Source organism: Sinohyriopsis cumingii, chromosome 11 (genome assembly GCF_028554795.1).
Source record: "Sinohyriopsis cumingii isolate HCF-2022 chromosome 11, ASM2855479v2, whole genome shotgun sequence".
In the NCBI taxonomy this organism is placed as follows: domain Eukaryota; kingdom Metazoa; phylum Mollusca; class Bivalvia; order Unionida; family Unionidae; genus Sinohyriopsis; species Sinohyriopsis cumingii.
This window is the reverse complement of record NC_142971.1, coordinates 67,723,198-67,750,558: the sequence shown is the minus strand read 5'-3', so window position 1 is coordinate 67,750,558 and position 27,361 is coordinate 67,723,198. Positions and strand designations below refer to the sequence as shown.

The 27,361-nt window shown below is 33.2% G+C and overlaps 1 long non-coding RNA gene across 3 annotated transcripts; it reads right to left on the bottom strand.

The window, feature by feature from the left end:
* Nucleotides 1–361: 361 nt before the first annotated feature.
* Nucleotides 362–7,254, bottom strand: LOC149788620 (uncharacterized). 3 transcript variants are annotated; one of them, XR_016424412.1, is made up of 4 exons: nt 7,177–7,254; nt 6,138–6,214; nt 3,700–3,858; nt 362–618 (listed from the first exon to the last, which is right to left on the bottom strand). It is a non-coding gene; the product is annotated as an uncharacterized LOC149788620 (long non-coding RNA). The 3 variants fall into 3 exon arrangements; XR_016424411.1 differs by lacking the exon at nt 7,177–7,254 and having other exon boundaries at nt 6,138–7,139; XR_016424410.1 differs by lacking the exons at nt 6,138–6,214; nt 7,177–7,254 and adding an exon at nt 4,251–4,414.
* Between the last annotated feature and the right edge of the window lie 20,107 nt (nt 7,255–27,361).

The window sequence follows — 27,361 nt, the reverse complement described above, 5'->3', positions numbered from 1 at the left end:
TACTCGTGGATCATCAAGTCGATTGCAAATATAAGTCATCTATCGTGTAAATGAATGCTATGATTGATTCGTTAAATATCATCCACCCACCCCAATATTTTTTACTACTTTTAGCATGGACTTTCAGTGTCATATAAGATATTACTAACATTTGTTTTACTTGCTTCAGATTTGCACGTTTTCAATTTGTATTAAGAACTGAAACAGTGTATAAAACATAGACACTTTAAAACACAGCAAGAGATTCGCAGCGGTGTACAGCGGTATTGTTATCTCCGGTGTTACGTATCATGATAATTTACCTCTGTACCGGTACTTCAGTAGTTCTCACCAGTAAGAAATGTATTGAAATCCCAAACTATTCTTTTCACGAATTTATTGATGTTAAAATTGTGTTTTCATTTTTCAAGACAAAATAGTTCCAAAATTATTTTATATACAAAAGAGTAGAATTTGTCATAAAAAATTATATTATTACATTAACCTTTTACTTTTTCGCGCAATAACTTTAATTTCACACATTCTGCCGTTTGCAAACTTTTCAGATGGCTAGCACTTTGAATGTGGAAGAAGCTTTTTGATGATGTGGTCAAACAATCAACGTCAACGTCACCATAACTGAAAGAAGAAAAAATCGGTTTTAAAGCAAAAGCATTAGTATTACGTTACAAACCTAAACGCAACATTGCGGATGGCTTCCACTACGTGTACCGAAGAAGCCTATCGAATTTGGGATCAAACGGAATAGGATTTCTCACACATGCGACTTAGAAATATGTTTTGCTGTCTCAGTCTTGTTATATCATACCTGTCGTTGCAGTCATGGTGTCCACGCGCTAGGAACTTCTTTTAAAAGCAAAACCCATGCTGCCTTCTGCTGTGCCTGACGTAAAAATTCCAACATCAACAATTGACATATAACAAAACGAAATACATTTGTAAAGCAACTTAAGGTCTCTCCAACTTTGATAACGCCATACAAAACAATTTCACACACACACCTACGCAAGCCATCTCATTACCCTTATTAAAATATTCGTCTTAATGCGTAGTACATGTACAAAACAAAAGCACGTGGCTCGAAACGCTGATTGCGCAATACTTCCAACACATAAATATTATAACTTTGTTCTTGATTTTCTTCCTTTCTAAGAGCGGTATATATAGCTACATTCTACTTAGATAATTATTCAGATTTGCATACAAGTACAAAACTTGATGACCTTTATATAGAGTAAGAAGCAATAATAGTATCTGATGAAGACCGTGTTTTGAATCTGCTAACTAAATTGCAAGGATGAAGGGTTATCTTAATTTAGTTGTAAAACTTGGGTGAGAAAAATAAGCTATGTAGGTGTTTGTACCAGGACAAGGAAATCCCAGTCGCGGGACTACATTATGCCTCGTAGGGCGACAAATAATATGAACCCGTGAGTTTAATTTCCTTGTCTCGGTTTAAACCCCAACATAGATTCTATTCATTTCAGTATCACCGAAAAAAAGACAATGATTTCGGCACAATAACTCTCGAGAACGTGACAAAATAAATTGCGGATGACTCGTACCTTGAGTAATGGAAGATTTTTTATTTTTTAATTTTAGAACGAACGGTCAAGAAAAATATTTGTTGCATAATAACTTTAATTTTAGACAAGGTAAACAAAAGTTCTTAGGATTGTTTTAATTCTGTTTCATACTGCAACGTATATGCGCATCATTATAAACAAAATCGACGATGCAATTTAGGCTGTTCTATTAACCCTTATTATGTTTCATTTTTGATGCAATGTAGCGTCTACGTCGCATTTATGAAAGACCCCAAAACAGGGATGAAAGAGTTCATTGTATACTGACCGCGTTAAGCTCGGCCCAATCGCAGTTGCTTGTAGCATAAATTACAATGTATCTATCAATCGTATTTGTAGTACATATATTAGTTATAAGTAACTTGTAAGCAACGATACAAGCTCCTGTAATCCCAAGCTGACTAACTGTATAGAGTGTACGCATTGCCTAAGAAGAGCAAGACGATCAGTTTCATTGTATAGAAGAATCGATTCGACAAATAAAAAGCAAAACACCAGGTTGCCTTTTAACAAACCTGAAAGGAGGCTCTAGTGTTCTCTAAAGAGGGTCAGGCAACAGTCTCTGCCATGTTTTAATTATACTGATGTATGTAGAGTTAGATGAAGAGTAAAAATACATTTTGATCTTCTTTGCTTGAACTTGCCCGACTCAAATTTGATCTTGTGCAAGTGCATAAGGTATTCTTCCCTTAGTTTGATTGCAATGCGTGCCAAACTAGTGACGTAGATAAGAAATGGATTATTGAAAGGCTTATTGAAAATGAAAATAAATATGATTTTACATTTACTTATACCACAAACACAGAACTATGTGAGTATAAAAAAAACAAATAGAAAACGATAAGCAATTTTAAACCTGTATTTCTTTTAATTTAGTGCAACTGAGGTTTTATTATGCATTGTCAGTACTTTGCAGTGATTTGTAATGATCATATTTGGTACCAATATTTGAGATAGATTTTTACAAATAAGCACAATATTTGAATTACAAAAAGTATTCTAAAATTAAAATCTTATCATCATTTATTTTGATTTGAGGTATATTAGCATGTTTTGATTCCTGTAATGTTTACGATCATTTTAAAGAGTTTGTCAAAATAGGAACAGGACATGGAGTCATGAAGAATACAATAATATCAAAACATATATATATTCATTGTAATATTTCATTGTGTTTAACAGGTAACCATCTCAAATCAATGTAGACCCTAACCTGCCTTTACATCAAGGTTAGCTCATTTGCTAAACTGCAACATTCTGTTGAACGGAATAGTCCATACTTGGGCAAAATGACCATAAATTTTACCAGCTGGCCATGTATAGTACACAACAAATACAGCATATATCCATATGGTTTTAATGCAAAGACGTTTGTGGGCTTCAAACATAGAATTAATAATTACATGTTCAGGTTTCTGGGAGTGAATTTGTACCACACATGCAGTCTTCTCAGGTCTTTCAAAACCAATCCAGAATAATGAGTTTAAATGTCGCTTGACAAGTTCAATTCGATATTTACATCATTGCAATATGTAGTATAATGCTACTGTGAAAACAATCCCTGCCTATTTGGCAAAGCTCTAGGCGCAATTGTTTGCACATGTAGTCATAAGCGCCGTCTACGTCGTGCCTCCCTCTGTTGACGGTATAGGAGACTTAAGATGAATGAAATTATTTTCTTGGAACTGGTGTGGTGCTTTAAATGGCAAACCTTTTTTCCTGAACTGGTATGAATGTCCCTATGATGTCTGCATTGATGTCGCATCACTACAAGTATTAATTGACAGTTTTGTATAGTGGTCTTTAAATTAGAAAGCCTCTTGAAATTCCCTCTCGTATTTCAAAATCTAGTTGGCTTCATCACTTACAAGATAAGTAGTGTCATACTGTTGTGTTATTGTCTCCATCATGTTAGCATGATATAAAATGTCTTCAGGATGACCATAAAAATAATAGATAGGCAATGTCCGCCTTTTGAGACGCAAAGCTTGGGTCTTCAGCTTTTGGACCTGTTGTACAACAGAGTTAAATGGCACAAGTATAATGATAATGCAGATAGTGACAAGTACATATTCTGCGTAATAGGACTGTATTTCAAATACGAGTGACTTACCATATGATGCTGGAAGTATTCCGATTGTCATGTTGTTCGTACGATCTGAGAAAAGTCATCTGTTCAGGTTTAGAAACATAGTTTTTGTACAGCATACTCTCTTCTGCATGGCTAGAGCCTAGGTTGCTCTGTGCAATTTTGTAACATTTTTCTGACTGTCTGAAATAACAAAATATTAAACATATTTTTGAATCGTATGCTGCTGATAAATATTCAACACTAATTATTATATACGAAAAAAAAAAACGACAAACAATTTATGACTTAATTGATAAATGTCATGTAGCTGATTTTCCAGTATCACAGCTAACAATTCAATGCTGCAATAATGTATAATGTTGCCACAACGTGATTTGGTGAACTTGCTGTAATGTTGCTACAACGTTGTTGTTTAGCGTCATAAAGAAACTTTGACACAACATTATGGCAACATTAAAAACCTATTAAGCAGTGAAAACTGAAAACTGCCTCTGTTTCTAAAACCCTTATGCCCCACTGCTGGCAAGAAAGTCAAAAGCTTCATTTAAACATTGCAAATATCTCAACATTACCATAAATCTAGAAGGAGTAGGAGATAGCAGGATTTTGGAGAAGACTGCCATTGTCACCATAATGGATGTAGGATCTACACCATTTTCATTTGGGATAAACCAAACATCATCAGTCATTTGACCATAATAGATGAGCAGCGATAATATACGAGGGCGCGTGAGTGCACAAATCAAGCAACATTATACAAGCGTATTTGGAAGGCAGCGATGCGTGATAACTCCCGTAAATTAATTCAAAGTCGGGCATTTAAAATTTCACTGCACCGTTTAGAATTTTTATTTAACTGTTAAGCTAAACCGAATAAGATTTTAAAATGATTAAATATTAAAGGTGCTTAATAATTACAGACAAATTGTTATGATACAAAGAAAACAAATCAACATTTAGTTTACATTCACTTAATTTTTTTATTATTCTGCTACTTTTCTGGATTTTATTCAGATTAAAAATCAGAATCGGCAAAGTCCGTCTGTTTCATCTTCTGCTCAGGTTCCTGCAAATTGATAAATAATTTTAATGCCTGAGTCACATATCTCAACACTGCTTACATATTGAAAGTCAGGTCACATATCATCTCAACAATGCTTACATATTGAAAGTCAACTAGTATAATACAACCTTCTTCACGGTACTTGTGTTTCATTTAATAACGTCAAGCAGGATAACACTTTTGCACATACTTGTCAATTCACGCAAGTGGATGGTGAAATCGATTCGGGTAACAGTAGTTTATTCATGTTATCACTTAGCAAGTAGACTGTATAGTTGATATCAGGTGTTCTTCATATGTTATCACTTAGCAAGTAGACTGTATAGTTGATATCAGGTGTTATTCATATGTTATCACTTAGCAAGTAGACTGTATAGTTGATATCAGGTGTTATTCATATGTTAGTTACAAACCTCCTGTACATAATTATCACTGAAAAAATGCAGTATTGAATTGTTTACCACCAATATCATGATACTATTAAAATAAAAATATCAAACGTATTCGGTTCATCCATGTCTGTAATTATCAAATTAAATTACCTTTCATTGTGCATTTCCTAATTTACATCATTGCATATCATCATGTTTGCATCTGTCTAAACAAAAGTTTTCTTAAAAATTTGGATTTTAATTTATTTCAATTTATTATACTTGAGTTTTTAAAATATAATTTTGGTCAAGAATAATAAATTTTACGTTCTAGAGCTTAGCGCATGCAATATTTAAAAATCGTTAACTGGACGCATTTTATGACGTCAATACATCAAATATAGTTCCCGTGGTGTAAGTGGTTAGATCATCCGCCTCGGATGCGGGACATCACGGGTTCGAACCCGAGCCGAGTCATACCAAAGACATATTAAAAAATGGTGCTCAACATTAAAACGTTAGTGTTAGGACTTGTCTGCCTGGTGTCGGGATAATGTGACTGGGTGGGACATTATGCTACGTTTATGTGGCATGATGCCCCAGTGCTATACATCACTGTAAACTGACACAATGCAGACATTGTAGCGATGTAACTGAATTTATTTTAAAGCAACGTAAAAGGCCAAATCACACACACAAACACATATACACACGCACATACATCGTCATTAGTTTTCTTTAAAACCATGCCACCCTCAATACCTGTCAGATTGAGGTCAGAAAATTAGGTTAACTTTTTATGTCATTTTACGCATAGATTGTATGTGAGGCGCGAGTCCACGCTTACTTTGTTTGGAAATGGCACCTGATCGTGGATCGGTGTTTACATGTGCGTAAATGATTTCACAGGCATGATACAACAAGCAGTTAAAGAGAATCTCTTTTATCACAATACTAACGTTACTTTTGTAACAAAAATTGCGAATTATAGAATAATTAATTAATTAATTAATTAAAGGTCTTACCTTGACGGTTCAAAATAGCAGATAATCAATCGCCTCAGTCACGAATGTTATTCTGCCGGTACAGGAACAGCTGGAAACTTCGGTTCGTAGAATCGTAAAAAATTAAGAAGGAGGTGATTGTGCTTCTTGTCAGTAATCATGAAAAGCTGATTAATTAAATATTTTCCGACAAAAATTGCAACCTTAATTAGGTTATTTCTTTTGAAAATAAAAATGAAATAAAACTACGAAAAAGTGAGTGTTCACCCTGGCAGTTTAAAGTTAAACACAACACTAATACAACGTTGTAAAATGTTACATATTATCTTTGTGAAAAATGACGGTTTTTGTTGTACATGCTGTTATGATGAATGTATAAAGTGCCATTTGTAGATTCATTTTATATAATTTTATCAGAGGACTATTAACATTATGATAATGTGCAAAGTTGTAGCGACGTTGACGGAACGTTATTTCCCCACATAAACAATCACTACCTCTTAGCAACCTTCTGACAACGTTATTTGTTAGCTCGGATATTAGAGTCAAAACTCTGTCATCTGAAAGTTTAGTAATTCCATTTTTTTTAAAAATTCTCCAAAGCTAAGATTTAGTTCTTCGTTTTCTTCAGATGAGTAGTACAAGTTCAAATGTCGCCAATTAGTTTAAATGTTTTCAAAAGATCTATATTTAGCACACAAGATATTTAAAAAATATTACGCTTATTTATTAAACAAAGAAATTATTGATACAAACAAGCAACTGCTATTACACTGGTGAATTCCGAAAGGTTGCTTTAAAAACAAAAATTTTATTTTTGGATGAACATTTTTGCTTTACACTGAATTGGTAAAATCACTCTTTATTTAAAATTGTGCAAGTCTTAGTTATGACAGCTTTCACACTCCCACAAGATGAATAAATTGTGTAATCATGCAGGATGTCAGATCTCACACTTCCAAAGATGAAGATATTGGGTAACTATGTAGGATGTCGGATCTCACACTTCCAAAGATGAAGATATTGTGTAATCATGCAGGATGTCGGATCTCACACTTACCAAGATGATAAGACTTTGTAATCATGCTTGAAATCAGATGTCCCACTCCCGAAGAAGAAGAGATTGTGTAATCACGCAGAATGTCGTATTTACCACTCCCACAAGACGAATAGAGTGGGTAATCATGCAGAATGTCAGCTGATAAAGAAGATATAAAAAAGATTATGTTGAATAAACTTCAAAAATAAAAAATAGGGCTTTAACCTAACAATCTTCAATGAATTTAACATTTTTTTAAAAAGAATTATTATCTATTAAAGAATATGATACTAGTATTAGTTTCACAAATTTCAGAATAGTGTTGTAAACGGAAAACACACATTGCTTGCATGGTTGATATCCATTCGTTCTTTAGAAATGATCACAAACTTTCTACAGATGAATATGTAAAGCCACGAGTATGTAGGTTGTTGATATTGATATAGAGAATAAAACACAATAGACATAGATAACCTAACCTATTAAACAAAACAGTTGACCTTACGATTCGGTGCTGCAACATATATGAAAACCTTGAAAGTAATGATATTAATAACATACTTTATATCTCTGCACAGTGACTTGACTATTAGCGTAAAATGCTTTATATCTCAGCACACTGACTTGACTATTAGTGTAAAATGCTTTATATCTCAGCAAACTGACGTGATTATTAGCGTAAAATGCTTTATATCTCATCACACTGACTTGACTATTAGCTTAAAATGCTTCATATCTCAGCAAACAGACTTGACTTTTAGCGTAAAATGCTTTACATGCACACTGACTTGATTATTAGCGTAAAATGCCTTATATCTCTGCACACTGACTTGACTATTAGCGTAAAATGCCTTATATCTCTGCACACTGACTTGACTATCAGAGTAAAATGCTTTATATCTCTGCATACTGACTTGACTATTAGCGTAAAATGCTTAATATCTCAGCAAACGGACTTGACTTTTAGCGTAAAATGCTTTACATGCACACTGACTTGACTATTAGCGTAAAATGCCTTATATGTCTGCACACTGACTTGACTATTACCGTAAAATGCTATACATCTCAGCACACTGGCTTGACTATTAGCGTAAAATGCGATATATCTCTGCACTCTGACTTGATTATTAGCGTAAAATGCTTTAAATCTCTTTACAATGACTTGACAATTAGAGTAAAATGCTTTACATCTCTGCACACTGACTTGACTATTAGCGTAAAATGCTTTATATCTCAGCACACTGACATGACTATTAGCGTAAAATGCTTTGTATCTCAGCACACTGACTTTACTATTAGCGTAAAAAGCTTCATATCTCTGCACACTGACTTGACTATCGGAGTAAAATGCTTTACATCTCAGCACACTGACTTGACTATTAGCATAAAATGTTTTATATCTCTGCACACTGACTTGACTATTAGCATAAAATGCTTTCCATCTCCGCATACTGACTTGAATATTAACGTAAAATGCTTTATATCTCAGCACACTGACTTGACTATTAGCGTAAAATGCTTTATATCTCAGCACACTGACTTGATTCTTAGCGTAAAATACTTTAAATCTCAGCACACTGACTTGACCTTTAGCGTAAAATGCTTTGCATGCACAATGACTTGACTATTAGCGTAAAATGCCTTATATCTCTGCACACTGACATGAGTATTAGCGTAAAATGCTTTACATCTCTGCACACTGACTTGACTATTAGCGTAAAAAGCTTTATATCCCTGCACACTGACTTGACTATTAGCGCAAAATGCTATACATCTCAGCACACTGACTTGACTATTAACGTAAAATGCTTTATATCTCAGCACACTGACTTGACTAGTAGCTTAAAATGCGATATATCTCAGCACTCTGACTTGATTATTAGCGTAAAATGCTTTATATATCTTTACACTGACTTGACTATTAGCGTAAAATGCTTTGCATATCTGCACACTGACTTGACTATTAGCGTAAAATGCTTTATATCTCAGCACACTGACTTGACTATTAGAGTAAAATGCTTTATATCCCTGCACAGTGACTTGACCATTAGCGTAAAATGCTTTATATCTCTGCACACTGACTTCACTATTAGCGTAAAATGCTTTCCATCTCTGCACACTGACTTGAATAGTAGCGTAAAATGCTATATATCTCTGCACACTGACTTGACTATTAGCGTAAAATGCTTTATATCTCTGCACACTGACTTGACTATTAGAGTAAAATGCTTTATATCTCTGCACAGTGACTTGACCTTTAGCGTAAAATGCTTTTTATCTCTGCACACTGACTTGACTATTAGCGTAAAATGCTTTACGTCTCTGCACAATGACTTGACTATTAGCTTAAAACGCTTTATGTCTCAGCACACTGACTTTGTATCTCTGCACATTGACTTGACTATTATCGTAAAACGCTTTATATCTCAGAACACTGACATGACTATTAGCGTAAAATGTGATATATCTCTGCACTCTGACTTGGCTATTAGCGTAAACTACTTTATATCTCTTTACACTGACTTGACTATTAGCGTCAAATGCTTTACATCTCTGCACACTAACTTGACTATTAGAGTAAAATGGTTTACATCTCAGCACACTGACTTGACTATTAGCGTAAAATGCTTTATATCTCAGAACACTGACATGACTATTAGCGTAAAATGTGATATATCTCTGCACTCTGACTTGGTTATTAGCGTAAACTACTTTATATCTCTTTACACTGACTTGACTATTAGCGTATAATGCTTTACATCTCTGCACACTGACTTGACTATTAGAGTAAAATGCTCTACATCTCAGCACACTGACTTGACTATTAGCGTAAAATGCTTTATATCTCTGCACACTGACTTGACTATTAGCGTAAAATGCTATACATCTCAGCACACTGACTTGACTATTAGCATAAAATGCTTTACATCTCTGCACACTGACTTGACTATTAGCGTAAAATGTTATACATCTCAGCACACTGACTTTATTAGCGTAAAATGCTTTACATCTCTGCACACTGACCTGACTATTAGCATAAAATGCTATACATCTCAGCACACTGACTTGACTATTAGCGTAAAATGCTTTATATCTCTGCACACTGACTTGACTTAGCGTAAATGCTTTATATCTGCATAGTATTCATGACAAAAATACACAGTCAAGCAAATGAAACATGTCTCTTCTAAACTGGTTTTATACTAAAGACTTGCTTTAGAAAGTATTTCATCCTAATTGCATGAGGCCAATTCAAGCAGTCTTTTTAAAGTTTTAATCATATATGTCAAATCATGTTTAAAGGTATATACAGTTTAGCAGACAAAGCATGTTTATAAGTATGCAGTTTAAAAAATCTGTAACTATAATCAGCGGAAAAACAATTACTATCCTTGCAGATTCAAGAAGGCGAAGGTTGTCCCCAACCTTTCTATCGAATTTAAATTTAATATAACATTTTCCTTATACCCATTAGACTAGTAAAAATGTTTTTAGTCTGTAGGGAAATCTACTAGCTATTACAGTATTGTAATTTCAAACCATGAAAATGGCTACATAAATCCATTTTCAGAATCTTGGATCTACGTCTTACACTGATCTAAACAGCTTTAATTAAAAATAAAACATTATTCTGTTGCCTGGTATTTTAATTAACATGATATTATTCTATATGTTTTGGCATTTTAATTAAAATAACATTATTCTATAGTTTAATATTTTAATTAAAATATCATTATTTCTGTAGTTTGGTACTTTAGTTCAATTAACATATTTCTATAGTATTGTTGTTTTAAATTTTTTCAGGAAGCCCCAAAAACATTTATCTATAGTTAAGGTATTTTAATTTAAAATAGCATTATTCTATAGTTTTTGGTACTTTATTTTCAATTACACTATTTTATTGTGTATGCATTTTTCAATAATATTTTATCTATAGTTTAGGTATTTTAATTTAAAATAACATTGTTCTATAGTTTTTAGTATTTTTTATATTACTTAAATAAGGTCAATTTCTTGAAACTTGAATCTCGATGACATGCCTTTCGGTGAAAAATGCAAATGGAATTTCCTTTTTCTCAAAATTTGTTGCTTTCATCACTGTTTTCCTTTTCTCTACTAAGTGGTCATAAGTATCCGTAAATAGGATGGAAATTCATTGCTGATATTTGTTTTAAAAATATACCCAGTCCACTGAGCGTTTTCGGAGAGCCGTAACAGATTATGAAATGTTGGAAGTTAACAGCGCACATAACCTATTATTTTCATTGCGAGGCTTCCTTTCTTCTGTACAGTAGGGCGTAGGTGCGCGAGACAAGCATGGTAGTTTTTCAGCTGACACTATCGTTTTGGCATTTTGATTGCAAATCCCATAGCAGCGATTGCCTCGTTTTGGAATTGCGAGATTTTGCGAGATAACCCAAGAGCATTTTTTTCGGGCAGTGTGAAACGCGTCCATTATTGCATTTAAGAGTCATGACACAAGCATCCTATTTACAAAGATGTGTTATAAGAAACATTATTATAAAGAGTTCGATCCTTCTGATTTTCATATTTTTCTTTGCCGGGTGTGTCTTTATTATTTTAACCTTAAGTCGAGTGCTTTAATTTTCAGAGACCTTACAAATACAATCAATAGAAGATACAGGCCGTGTTCTTAAAGTTCTTTAGGCAATGGATCAAAGTGATAAATATTGCATTTTCGTGATCGCGGCTGGCATGACAATGTTTAAAATTATCAGTTGGCATGTTCACAAACAATAATTCGATTGTTTTCACACTAACGGTAACCAAGTTTAACTGTTGGGGACTTTAATCCGAAATGTTTTAATTCTGTTTTGAAAATTAACGGCATTCGAGGAGGACGCTCTAATCACTAGGCCACCAGAGTGGTCCTGGCGGAATGTAAACATCTGTTTAACTCCATCTACAACGAATCCTTTTCAAAGTTTACAATTTTACTCATCGTCAGAAGACATTGAACACTGTAGGTAGGTAGGTAGGTAGGTAGGTAGGTATGACTTTTTAAAAGACCGCTCCTTAGACTCCAGCATAAAAATTGTATTTCCAACCATACTTGCATTCATATGATATCCAGCATGTCTTTTGTCTGATAACCTGCTCATTTGTTCTTCGTATAGCCACAAAACACCCCCAATATTTGCCATATCGGGTGATACGTCAATGCAAAGAGTTACACTCTCTTACCCAACAGGATGTCAGGTAGAGTGTAGTATTTGTTATAGCATGATATTGCATTTCTTCGTCTAAGATCTAGCTAATACAAACGTATGTTTAAGTTCACCTGAAACGAATCCTTTACAAAGTTTACAATTTTACTCATCGCCAGAAGAAATTGAACATAGCATGTGTGTATGTAAGTAGGTAGGTACTACGTACGTACGTAGGTATGCAAAAATATAGACGTATGATGTTATTATGAAGACGGCCAACATCAGTGTCAATGACTGGGAAAGCAGTGCTAACGACCGTTCCACCTGGCGTCTAGCTGTCATACAGGGGGTTCAAAAAGCCGAGGAAAACAGGAACATAAAGCAAGCTTAAAAGAGATCCATAAATAAAGTGTTGGGGTAATATATTCAGATTAGTGTTAAAATAAAGTGTTGGGGTAATATATTCAGATTAGTGTTAAAATAAAGTGTTGGGGTAATATATTCAGATTAGTGTTAAAATAAAGTGTTGGGGTAATATATTCAGATTAGTGTTAAAATAAAGTGTTGGGATAATATATTCAGATTAGTGTTTTAAAATATGTTATAGTAATATTTTCAGATTAGTGTTAAAATAAAGTGTTGGGATAATATATTCAGATTAGTGTTTTAAAATATGTTATAGTAATATATTCAGATTAGTGTTAAAATAAAGTGTTGGGATAATATTTTCAGATTAGTGTTAAAATAAAGTGTTGGAGTAATATTTTCAGATTAGTGTTAAGATAAAGTGTTGGGGTAATATATTCAGATTAGTGTTTAAAAAATGTTATAGTAATATATTCAGATTAGTGTTAAAATAAAGTGTTGGGTTAATATTTTCAGATTAGTGTTAAGATAAAGTGTTGGGATAATATTTTCAGATTAGTGTTAAAATAAAGTGTTGGGATAATATTTTCAGATTAGTGTTAAAATAAAGTGTTGGGGTAATATATTCAGATTAGTGTTTAAAAAATGTTATAGTAATATATTCAGATTAGTGTTAAAATAAAGTGTTGGGTTAATATTTTCAGATTAGTGTTAAGATAAAGTGTTGGGATAATATTTTCAGATTAGTGTTAAGATAAAGTGTTGGGGTAATATATTCAGATTAGTGTTTAAAAAATGTTATAGTAATATATTCAGATTAGTGTTAAAATAAAGTGTTGGGGTAATATATTCAGATTAGTGTTAAAATAAAGTGTTGGGATAATATTTTCAGATTAGTGTTAAGATAAAGTGTTGGGGTAATATATTCAGATTAGTGTTTAAAAAATGTTATAGTAATATATTCAGATTAGTGTTAAAATAAAGTGTTGGGTTAATATTTTCAGATTAGTGTTAAGATAAAGTGTTGGGATAATATTTTCAGATTAGTGTTAAGATAAAGTGTTGGGGTAATATATTCAGATTAGTGTTTAAAAAATGTTATAGTAATATATTCAGATTAGTGTTAAAATAAAGTGTTGGGGTAATATATTCAGATTAGTGTTAAAATAAAGTGTTGGGATAATATATTCAGATTAGTGTTTTAAAATATGTTATAGTAATATATTCAGATTAGTGTTTTAAAATATGTTATAGTAATATATTCAGATTAGTGTTAAGATAAAGTGTTGGGGTAATATTTTCAGATTAGTGTTAAAATAAAGTGTCGGGATAATATTTTCAGAACCATATTCTTTATTGACTCTTATGTACTTTATGTAAACATGTATAAAATGTTGGAACATAAATTGACGTAAATTGATATTAAATGTCTTGTAGGGGGTGGGATTCAATGGGATAGGATGCTCTATTTTTCAAAGGCTAACTACAAATAATTGGCTAAATGTCAAATCATTTTCTAAGTTGTGCAATTCATTCTTTCTATACTTTGTATCACAGATGAATACTTATATTAATATCTGTCAACAGAATAATACGAACGAGAAACCAAGGAAAATTTATGTTGGTCCTAAAACACATTTTGATAAAAAAAAAGGAAACATACCCTAACTTTATATTACTACAATAGAATATAACTGATTTGAATCAAATAATTTGCTACATCCATCTGTACAAGTGTATGTAAATTATCTGCTTCCGAAATTATGTGACTATCCAATATATTAACAACCACCAACACCACTCAGAGTAATACAATACATGTGCATGATGGCAATTACCCGGAAAGAGTGTAAAATACGTTAAAATCAAACATTTACTACCGGTCTAAAACGTTTACTTAAAGTGATTTATTTGAGTCAAAACTGATGAGCCATAAAATTCTAAATACTGAGTATGTATTAATATATTAGTCATAGCTCACAATAATTATTTAAACATTAAGGCCTTGAAGCTACAAGATCAAAATTTAAATTGGTTTGATCTCTTCAAACTAATACATTTATACGTTACAAAGTAGTTTATTTTCTTTCTCAACACAAATAAAATAAAATTACTCGCTGATTACCCAAAATTACAAGATGTAGATGAATGTCCTGTTGGATTGCTGATACGCAACACGACAGTTAGTTAAATTTAAAGTACTCTCTGGATACATGTAAACTTTTAAATCTCAGGAAAAAAAGAAGTATTTAAGCATCCATGCTTCGAACCAGTTCAGTTGTTTACACAAATATCAATAAATCGCTGTAACAAGTTAAACGTGCCAAATGAGAATATATGCGGAGTTAAAGAATGATTAAATTAAGAATCTAGATCAATGCTGAACGCTCAAGCTAGACAAAATTCAATACAGAACTGTCTTTTGATAGACATCTGTATGTCCAGTACAAGCATACATTACTGACTTTTAATCATATCAAACATACGTCGATGGATACAAATACCTCAGCTGTATTAGTCTTTTATTTTTCTATCAATGGACTCATGGAGGAAAACAGAAGCGCAGCAGATAACACGTACGACTTTTTCATATATATATATATATATATATATATATATATATATATATATATATATATATATATATATATATCTTCACATAAAGACAGCATGAAAGATCAAGTTTGATAAGGTTAACCATTTTACAAAACATTCAGGGAGCTATTAGATGATAAAAAATGGACTACTCTCAGCCTACTTGGACAAAACGTTTCTTTGGTTGACAGACTAGAAAGTGAAATTATTTCACCAAAATAAAAGCACAAAACGGACTGACATTTTAGCAAATTGTTTTAAGATATACATTAGCCAGATTGTTCAAATATACAAAAGGGAACCAATGAAATATTAAAATCCAACAAGTGACGCTAGATGAGTTTGCAGTTTAGAAACCATAAGATGTGAAAAGACATGATACAGGGAACATGTTTTGCGAGCAAGACTTATCCGTGTTACAAACACAATGACGCATACAAAGATAAATAGGTTTTGAAGACTAAAATAATGAAGGAAATATGTATGTACCCATTAATAGAAGGGCATATGATGAGCAGCTGGGGACCAGCAGATCATATTATCCCATTAACCAAAGTGCAATATAAGGTGAGGAGTATCAAGCAGCAAGAAATTGTTAAAATTTTGAAGATCAAAAGTTTCTGGGAAAAAAGAAGTTAGAATAAATTAATAATGCAAATTAATCAATGATCACGAGACCAGAAGGGAAAAATAATTTCTAAAACATGGCAGTTTGCAATAAGGTAGTTCAGATTCAAACGTAATACTGTAATTTCCAGTAAATATAATAAACAACATCAAAGATTAAATTAAAAGAGGCAGCATTTGAGAAAATGAAGTTGTGAAAAACTTTGTATCTAAAACGTTGCAATTTCAACGTCATAGGTGGTCTGCGAGATTTTGAACAAGATAAAAGCAATAAAAAGTTTGTATTCGCTGATGCATTAACCAAGATATGTAAGCCTCTCTCAAATTTCATTAGAAAAAGGTATGGCAGAGAGCTACACAACTATTCATTTAGCTATGAAATTTTGGCGATAAAACTTATACCATGAATAATTTTCGCCTCACATTTTAAACGTTCGATTGCAAAGAATGCATGTAAACAAATCAGTTTATTTTGGGAATAGTTTAGTACCATGTAGTAAACATTACTATACGTTTTACATTGCGTGGATATACAGATTTTGAAGATTGTATTTTCACAGACATTCTGCTATAATCAACTTAAATAAATGAAACAATTAATGTGCCAGCGGTTGTAAAATTGCTAAAATGCGACAGATCAATGAAGAAATGTAAGATAGATGTACAGTTTATAGGAGATGCAGGAAATTTTACTTAAAATGAAGTGAAACATTTTGACATTCAAAGATAGAGAATTATTAGTGCTTGCAGACAATATATAAAATGGATCGATAAAATAGTACAAGAGAAGCCAATTAAATTCTAATTTTGTGATTCTGGATAGCCAGTTTAACGGCAGATAAGACTTTATCAATCAGGAACTGACTTAAGATTTTAAAACTCATACATTTCCTTATGTTTGTAGCAGAAAAAATATAGTATTTTACCTTGTCCAGGAACTGATTCGGCACGTTATCCTTTTCCATGAATCCATAGAGCACCATACTCTAGTCCCAAAACTCATTCGGCACGTTATCCATATGTTGACATCCGTACAGCTTTCATCACTTGTCGCAATAAAACAAATTATACTTGTATCGCGAAGTCCATGCATCACAGTATCTCTATCCCTGACCTCATACAACAAAATGTTCCTGTCTCACAGCCCATATCATACTTTGCCTACGGCCCTGAGCCCATGTAATGCCTAACTGTTATTTAGGAATCCATATTGCACCTTACCCTTGTCTTGGCACCATATAGTACCTAACCTTTGTCCCTGAACTAATACAATATTCTGCCTTTCGTCCATGAACCCATGCAGTACCTTACCCTCATACAGTAGTTACACCGATCCCAGAACCAACATTCCGCATAACCCTTGTCAAGGCACGCATACAGTACCTTACACTCGTCTAAGAAGCCATACACAACTTGACCTACCCATGAACCAACTTAACGCTTGTGCCAGTACCCATACATTGCCTTAGCCTTGTCCAAGAATCTATTCATAACCTTACCCTTGTATACGAATTCATAACGTATCTTACCCATGTCCAGGAACCCATAGAATACCTCATTCTTGTTTGGGGAACTCATACAATACCTTTGCCTTGTTCTATAATCCATACAGATCCTTTCCCTTGTCCCTGAATCCATACAACACCTTTTTCTTGTCGCTGAATCCATACAGTACCTTTCCTTTGTCAGCTAACCAATTTAATAGTTTGCCCTTATCCATGACCCTATTCAGTGCCTTACCCTTGACGCTAAACCCATTAAGTATCTTACCCTTATCCAGTAACCCATTCAGTACCTTTCATTTGACACTGAACGCATACATTACTTTGCCCCTATCCCTGAACCCATATAGCACCTTAACCTTGTCCTGGAACAACCCATATACCACCTTACCCTTAACCCTGAACCCATACAGTACCTTGCTCTTGTAACTGAACTAATACATTATCCTACTCTTGTCCCTGTACCCATAAAGCACCATGCACCTGTCCGTTAACCCATACAGTACCTTTCCCATTCCCTGAACCCTTAGCGTAATTTACACTTGTCGATGAACCCATTCAGTACCCTACCCTATTCTGATACCCATCCCGTACTTTACACTCGTCTCCAAAGTCATATAGTCCTTTGTACAATCTCTGAATACACAAAGTACTTTACCCGTGTCCCCAAACCCATCTAGTAATTCGCCCTATAAATGAACCCATACAGTACCTTAATATAATTTAGGGACCCTTACAGTATCATTGTCCCGACCTATGTCATTTCCTTGTCCCATGACTTATACAGTACCCTACCTATGTCCCTACCTTGTTCCATGACATATACAGTACCCTACCTATGTCCCTTAACTCGTCTAATCCATTATATTGGATAATCCAAGTTAGCATAGCAAATAAAAGTAACGAGATAAGCGTTTGGTACACTTAAACAAGTTTCGTTTATTTACATGCCACCGACTATTATTGAAAATTACACTCTCAAAAGTTGAAAGTGATGAGTCGGTGAAAAGGTGCAGCTCACTGCATGTCATAAACGTTTGGCAGAATTAATTAAATTGGACAGTGGATGATTACTAGCTGTGGAATTTCCTACTGGCAATATATTGACATGAATGTATCAGGTAATGTACCGGACTTGGCCAGATGAGCATACAATAAACACGTTTATTTTTAGATTCTAAATTTCTGTCTGAATGTAAGATACTTCTTCCTGAAAACAATGTGTTCAAGTTGAAAAACAGCACCGACTTCATACAATATAACTCGATCTGCAACACTGTCCATATTTCATCGCCCAATCAATATTTATATCATTCTTTAGCTCATTAGATGATTTCCTGAAGGAAAGTAACACGCTGGAACTTTTTCTCGCGGCTGAGCTTAACCAGTCATTTGGATGATCAAAGGGCTAGCTTAGATTCTTATTTAGACATATCTAAGTCATCAGAAAAAGACATCACAAATGAAGTTACTAGATATATTCCTGCTTTTGAGGATAGATATCAGCGTGTCCTATTCATAGATCATATAAGACAGAGTATTCAACTGACACAAGAATTGTGTTAAAAAAGAGTTTAATATTTTTCTCTAAATTTGGAAAAACATTTTGTCGCAACTGAAATATGTGCATAAAAAATTTAGACATGTATTATGTTGTTTACAACACATATGTCACTGGTCAGATCCACCAATAAATTTTTTTTGGACGAAGGTCATGTGCAACGTACCGATGTGCATGCCATATAAGCATGGAGACAAACCAAACAAACAAAACAAATTATTTGTACATAGCACTCCTTATAATGGAAAGCAGGAGAGAAGGGTGTGGAGATGAAAGAACATATCTTCAAAGGTAGCATGTACTCTTTCTTATAACATGAAGTCCACCTACACTGAGAGGCACCAGGTTGCCAAGTAGTCTAAAACGCTAGCCTTTACCGATCGCTGCCATCTCATCCCTGTCCACATGGGTTCGAATCTCGGTCTCACCCAATGTGGTTATGCTAGAAAGTTTGCCAGTAGTTTCCCGTGGGGCAGTGGATTTTACCTGAGTTTATGGTGCCATGAAACTTTTGTTTTACATATATTTTTCTAACATTTCATTAATTCAGCAATAATGATTGATTATCACTATTATTTAACATCATTAGGAAAGTAATCTTTATCGATATCCTCCTTTTACATCGATTCACAATTGCCAATAGAATGGTTTAAAGAAGTCTTAATTACCATTATAAATGGAATGGGTACGCTAATGGGGACAAAGAAAAATATGTAATTCGTATAATTTATTCTGAAATAATTTCTTTGCTCATCATTTCAATTTTGCTTTAGTGATTTGTTACATATTGACGCTATCTTTAATAATCTTATTTTGGTTTTACCGTGTAAGGAGTGATCTAAAAAGTGATGACATGATGTTTATGAAATTCTTTAAGTAATTTTTCGTTTTGTCATGCGTGAGAGTAGAATGTTACTCAGTGTAACTGTTCTCCTTGCATAACTGAAGGAGCCATCTGTGCAAGCTCTCAGAGGCAAGGTTTCCATTGATATCTTCTTTGGGAATTCAAGAATGTTCATTTTATTGTTAATTTACTAGACATTTTATGGCAGAAGAGACGCCTGAACATATAGTGATCTTGACTTTTATCTAGTAGCTGTGCATCGAGAAAGGGCGTTTTGAGCTTTGTGACACCATCAACATATTACATTGAGCCTCATTCAACAGTAACGTAGAATAAATAACGTAGTTTTATGCGGGATGTCGACGAATAAACCTATTGCTAATTACACATTTTGAAATGCATCGATAAATACGGCCATAAATCATTACGTTGTGCCATCATTCAGTCTCTAAATGATGGGTAGGACGCCGGAGAGAACACGATCGATCCCGCTCTTTTCCTGCCCATATATTGTCTTAACATGGCACTCTACGAAACGGAAGTTCATTTACATTCAATATGCGTTGTTTTCACGTGAAACATAATCATCAGTACATTATTATTTTATTTTATGTTGGTTTGAAGTTTTATATATGTTGTACTTTATATTAAGGTCTTCTTTAATGACGAATGTTTAAAGTTTGGATTAACGCACGGGATGACCTTTCGCTTTTTCGTCTAAGTTTGCTTGAATGCTACTATTTGTTTGTATTTCAAATTAGCGAATGGAACGACCCACCGCAATGCCTTGTAAAGTTTACATGCTGGACACTTTCTTATAATTTCGATTAAACCGTATCATTTTCTTGTCTACGTTTACTTGAAGGACACCTGCTTATGGTCTAGATCGATAGAGGATGACTCATTGTACTGGTTTGTGTAAACTTACTTGAAGGGCACCTGCTTAATGTCTAGATTGACAGGCAATGACCCATTGTATTCTCTTTGTCTAACTTTACTTGATGAACGCAGTTTAGAGTTTATTGCATAGAGATATTTATAAAAGTAAGTTCATCTTTTCATCATGCCTTTCACCTACATCCCTTACAATCAAACTGCAAATTAATTTAAAATTTAAGATCTACTGATTATTTACTTAGCTTGTTTAAGATCAATAGCTTTGAATCAAAATAATTCTAACATGAGCATCAAGTCAGAAAGGTTGTGTCACAGCAAATGACCTTTTTCATGATTAAAATGCATGAGATCAAGAAAAGGTATTGAGATCTGTTAATTTTTTTTAGTAATAGTACAATTCATATAAATGTGTAACATTCTCACCGTATTCCTTTAGTAATTGTAAAAATGTAATGCACGCATCATCGTTGTTTTGAAACTAAGGCAACCCTGTGTTTGTGTCAGCCAAAAAGAAAACTTAGGATGCGTCCTTCCGTTCTTCGGCTCTTTAATTTTTAAGAATGAGACCGAAATCAGACCCAAACATTATATGTCTACCATCATGGGCATTGCAAAATAAGCCAAAGCCTGCTTTTAATTCTCTTGTGTCATGCAGGAGAGAGACTTGCAAAGCTAAAATATAAATCTGAGTTGACTGTTTGCGTTTTGAATGCCAATCAATGATGAAAAAGAAAAACATTCAGGGGACGCCAACGATGTGTAGCTAAAATTGAGCGATATTATATATTACAGAGATTCAACTGAAACTTGTCGTAAGTTATATCATCTTAGTCATGCATTGTCGTCATAAATCAATAGTCTTAAATGGCCGTTTATTCAGTTTTCTGGAGCATATAAAAGCACAAAAGGACGAGTTTTCACACAATGACAGTTTGTTCCAAAGTCGGTCACTTGTGTTTGCGTAAAGCGATAAATATATCATAATAGTTGTTACAATCTCATTATTACAAGCCGGTGAAATGCTTTACACTTTCATCTTTTTTCAGTGCAAGGCTTTATAATAATGAACATAAATGGTTCTGGATCTACAGTTTCATTCTACTGCTATTAAACTGATCAGCTTCGCGTTCGTTTCTACGGGGATCTACCTCAAATTTACATTGTTTATCTATAACATAGTCCTCAAGACGACCATACGTTTCTGCGGGGTTCTACCTCAAATTTGCATTGTTTATCTATAATGTACAGTCCTCAAATTTACATTGTTTATCTATAATGTACAATCCTCAGGAAGACCAGACAAATATACCTTTACATTGTTTGTTTATGATGTACAGTCCTCAGGAAGACCAGACGAATATACCTCGGACTGAAATATTTATGAATGTCATACATGAAAAGTTGTCACTTAAAATATACACTAGTGCCGTGTCGTTATGTAGCAGCATTTAAACAAATCGCCTCAATTAGTAGCATACCATGATCTGGTGAAGTTAACAATCTTTAAACCGTACGTCGAATATAAATGGTTTTAACCGTGTTGAAAATGCCATTATATTATATTGCGATATAGTAGTACAATAACAAAAGGCCTGTTGCTTTACTTTCAGTATCTCCAGCTGCCCCAAATAAAGTCATAACACGAACATTGGTGACCAGTTTGGTAGTAATTTGCTGTCACAACAGTTCCTGTCCTGTTCTGATTGATTTATAGTGAATGTATTCGCCATCTGAAACTCACGTCTTAATAAGACCTTGCCGTAAGTTGTAAGCATCATCTATGTTATTATTCATTAATATATGTGCAAAAGGAGAATCAAATTCAAGTCGTTTACAATCATAATAAGACAAAGATATTTAAAGATTGCGAAAGAGAAAATGCGGATGACACTGAAAATGGTAAACAAAGAATAAATGCAGGGAAGAGATCAAACTCCTATGTCAAAAAACGGTAAATGATTTGATATTTTCTTTCTATCTTTCTTTCTTTCTTTCTTTCTTTCTTTAGTTAGTTAGTTAGTTAGTTATTCCTGTTAAACGCGTTAATACGGACACTATTACATCGCAGAATACAGCTATTTGACAAAGGGAGATTATATTAGAAATAAATTCTTTAATGTAGACAATATATTTCGTCTTTTTTACACCTCATGTACAGGTGTTAAAGAATATCGTTACTTTAGGCAATGTTATTGAAGTTGTGTTTACAATGAACATTAATTTTAAAATATGTGAAAAATAGTTATTTAATAATTGTCAAGATATGGAAATCTAAACGCTGCCTGATGTTTGGCGGTAGCATATTAGACATTATTAAATACATTATAATGATTATTAATGATAAACTTCTTAAAACATGTGTATGAAACATGTCTTCTACTAAAACAATTAAAAGTTACAAAGGAATAGATTGATAATTATTTGGTTTTAGTATGTTTCCTACATTTCGTTTAATTAATATCGCAGTTCAGTAGCCTCAAGTTGGATAGGTTTAAAAATGAATTTATTTGACTTTCAACCGCTTCGATCGTGTAATAAGTTATTTTGACTATAGATAGGAACACATCTAACATGATATGTTCTACTTCTGTCATTGAAATTGAAACTAATTTTGATATTTGGACTTATCTGCTCAGTCTCGTTGGTTGGTCCGTAATATGACCATGTTACTGGGTTGAAGATCGAATTATACATTGAGGCTAAGACTTTAAACTAGTGTCACGTGACTTGAGTGACGACTGGCTAACATTTAAAGTGCACAATACTCATCTGAGGGATATTAGTCCTGTAACCAGAGCATGAAATTCTTCTAGAACTCAATGAGGTTAAACGCAATTGCGAAACTGAAGTGACTGGAGTAACATCTAGTCTAATATGACGTAAGCAACCAATCTGTCATAACTATAACATGTAATACGCCTCTGTGATCTTGAACCAGGACAATGGAGATCTGATTTTAATCAGATTATAAATAAAGCAAAAGAAAAGAGCGAAAAACAACAAGTTTTTGTAACAATCAACAAAGAAAATAATTTATTTCACTATAATGCAAACTGAAAATATAAAAAGAATTTACGGTTTTACGAATTCTATTCCAAATAATCATAGAATTTCTAATACAAATCTAAATAAGTCCTGAATAAACTTTAGTGGTATATACAAATAACTCCAACGCTGGATCTGTTGGTTTGCCTGTGATGGTTTGTGTAATAATGACGTGTCTACAATCCTTTGCTGAATCACAATAACACAATCCAGGAAAATATATGTGTTTGGATTTCATTATAAATCAAAGTCTCTATTTCCGACTAATACTGTTCACAGGGACCGTCACCTGTACACATTCATTACAGATTCGTCTCTCATGTGATAGAAATAACAAAAACAGATTTGATTTTCCAAAAATTTGAAATAAAAATGAAAAGATAAAATGTAACAAATCACATAAATAGACTGGATTCTTAAATGATGGTGTAAAAAATAGACCTAATAAAATGGTATTATAGCATGCAATGAATATCGTACATTCCACCGATCATCTTTAAGTGACAGTAATAGACCTATGGGAAATTATTCCACATATAAAATATTACTATTTAATAGTATTCAATGTTTTTTTCTTCTTAAAACAATTGAACTAAGTAATAATTAGATGTTTACACCAACGTGTATCCTTTTAAACGCTGAACCTGTTAAAACTACTAGATATATGAATCTCTGTGAAGCAGTCTTAAAATGCCTTTACTTTCTTTAAATTTTATTTTGTTTCATTTTCTAAAATATTTCTAGTGATTGTAGAAGGTTTTGCAAACGTTATAAAGCTTGAAGTATTTGAAAAGCAGCTGATAAATAAATTGAGAAAATTATTTGCATCTGACATGAAATTAGTAAATAATTTATGTTTTAAAGTTGTAATGACTTTACTTAGCCAAAATGAGGTTAATACAAGAGACTTAGGCAACAGCGGGTTACTAAAAGAGTTCAAGCTTTCAGTTTCTCATTCATGCGATAGAGTAATCTACCTGATTTTCTAACTCTAAGTTTGGACTTGCCGAAAAACTCCAACCTTTCTCCAGAGCGACCGCAATGCCGGCTATAAAAACCCCAACAGAAATGTGTAATATCAAATCAAACTGCCGTCTTCAATCTTTGTCAAGTACCCCCAATCCGTTCAAGTTGAATCAAACATAATAAAGCGATTGCAAATGAAAACTCCTGCACTTACGAATTACATTAGTTCATTAATTTGTCTACACGCTATTCCACAAGAAGATTTCCATGTAGCGTGTCATTACATTAGTAATAACAATACTTGCCAAATATAAATTTTCAAGGTCTGAATTAAGAATTTCCTCACCCACTACACACTTTATTAGAACTGTACCCTGTATTGTACTGACCATTGTCGCTCCGTTGCCTACCATAAAACGTTTACCAAATTAGAACTGACGAACATTGTTACTTTCATATAACATCCATCGATTAAGTGTAATACTACTGTAATAATATCAAACTTTTGTTTTAATTTTACTATGACTCTATGATTTTAAACAAAGTAGCAGAAACGAGCGAAAACCATCTTTTTTAAAAAAAAAATCAATAATTGACTTCCCTAAAACACATTATGAAAAGGTAAAACAAATAATTTACGGTATTGCAAATGAAATCATAAATAACCGTAGAATTCAAGTCCTAATGCTTAAAGATCGGGATAAATTTTAGTAGTATTTCAAAATAAATCCAATGCAGGAAGTGTTGATCAAACCTGTGATGGCCTGAATAATAATGAGGTGTCAGCCGTCTTTTGTTGAATCACATCAATATCCAAGTATATATTCTTGTTTGAATTTCACTATAAATCCAGGTCTCTAGTTCCAATAGAATTAGTTTGGATAAGCGCTTTGTGTTTCATTGTAAATAATTTTGAATAAATAAAGTCCAACCCAAATGAAATACTAGACACAACATTAAGAATGATTTTGCTTCAGCAGAAATACATATTTTTGCAATAAAGACGATTTTATACTCTTCTGCCTGACTTAGGTCCGAATTTGCATTCTTGTTTAAAATGAACTATTACCTAATGATAGATTGCATTGTAGAAGATTATAAATGTTAACAGAATGAAAGTTTAGTTGTAATTAGACTGTCTGTTACTAAAATTGTAATAAATGATAAACATAATGTTCTTGACTCAGACCAATGTAATTATACTAATATTTATCATTTAATCAGAAAAAGTAAAACAGTATTTTTTGCGAAACTGTCACTGATTTGATACAAGGTAGGCTACAAAAGCACATATCATGAAATAAAAACATTCTAATTAAATCAATGCAAATCAAATGTACATAACAATTTTCTCAGGCGTAGAATTTGGATACGTAAGGTCTTCAGGTCACCCCATTGCCCTTATTAACCAAATTGTATTAATCCGCGGTATTTGCAAAACAATCGTCGCTGCTCCATATGCCCATTGTGCAATACTTGCAACACATACCAGATTTTTCTTGACATTATTTCTTTTCTATGACAGGCATATATAGATAGATTCTGCTTAGATAATTATTCACATTTGCATAAAAGGGTACAAGACCTGGTGTATGTTACATCAAGTGAAAGGCAATAATAGTAGTGGATTAAATCTGCCAAATACGTTGCAAAAATGTAGGATTATTTTCGTTTAATTGGAAAAATTGGATGTTAAAAATAATTTAGGTCGATGTTTGTATTAAGACAAAAATTTTCTGTCTCAGATTTACATCGAGGTTCTGCCTGGTGGAAAGACATATAATGTAACCCTTGTGACTGGGTTTTCCTTGTCTCGGTGCAAACCCAAGCATATATTCTATTAGGTATGCTCAGAAGTTTGCGATTGTTGCTTTTCAAAATAACGACCATAGCCCATACTTTTACGCCCTACTCGATTTCAATTCAACACCAAAAACTCAGAATAATTAACGTTATTTTTATCGGCATTATTGCTTTTCATTAAAATCATGGTATAATTTTATCTCATATCTAAATAGAGATACATATATTACTAACGCACTCATTTAAAAATCAAATACAGTTTTCAAATAAATGATACAGGAACAAATATTTGTGTAATGATCACGACAGTCCTTTATTATATGAAACTATTAACTGTCAATTGGCAGCATATGTTGTATGATAGGAAGATCTGACCACTCCGGTGTCCGAAATGGTTCGAAGGTCTGCCTCGGATCCGGGAAGTCGCGTGTTTAAATCCCGGCCGAATCATACAAACGACTTATAAAAATGGCAGTAGCAGCTGACAAATTGTTAAAACTACTTTAAAAATCCAAATCACACACACTGATACAAGGCTCAAATATAGTGAATTGCAAACTCGTCAACTAAATAACCAACCTGTCATTATACAAGCAAGTGAGAGAAATATTTCCATACAATACAAAAGTGTTTGTGTAAAATTAAGTTGATTTGCAAAAGTAGCCAGATTTATTGACGAGCAATTTTGCAAGAATGATAATAATGGATATAAATATATTTTAGCCGGGATGAACATTTCTTCTAAATATGCATGGAGTGTGAAAGTGATGTCGAAAACATGAAATGGTATACACAATGCGTTTAAAAGAATCTTTAAGGAGCGAAAATC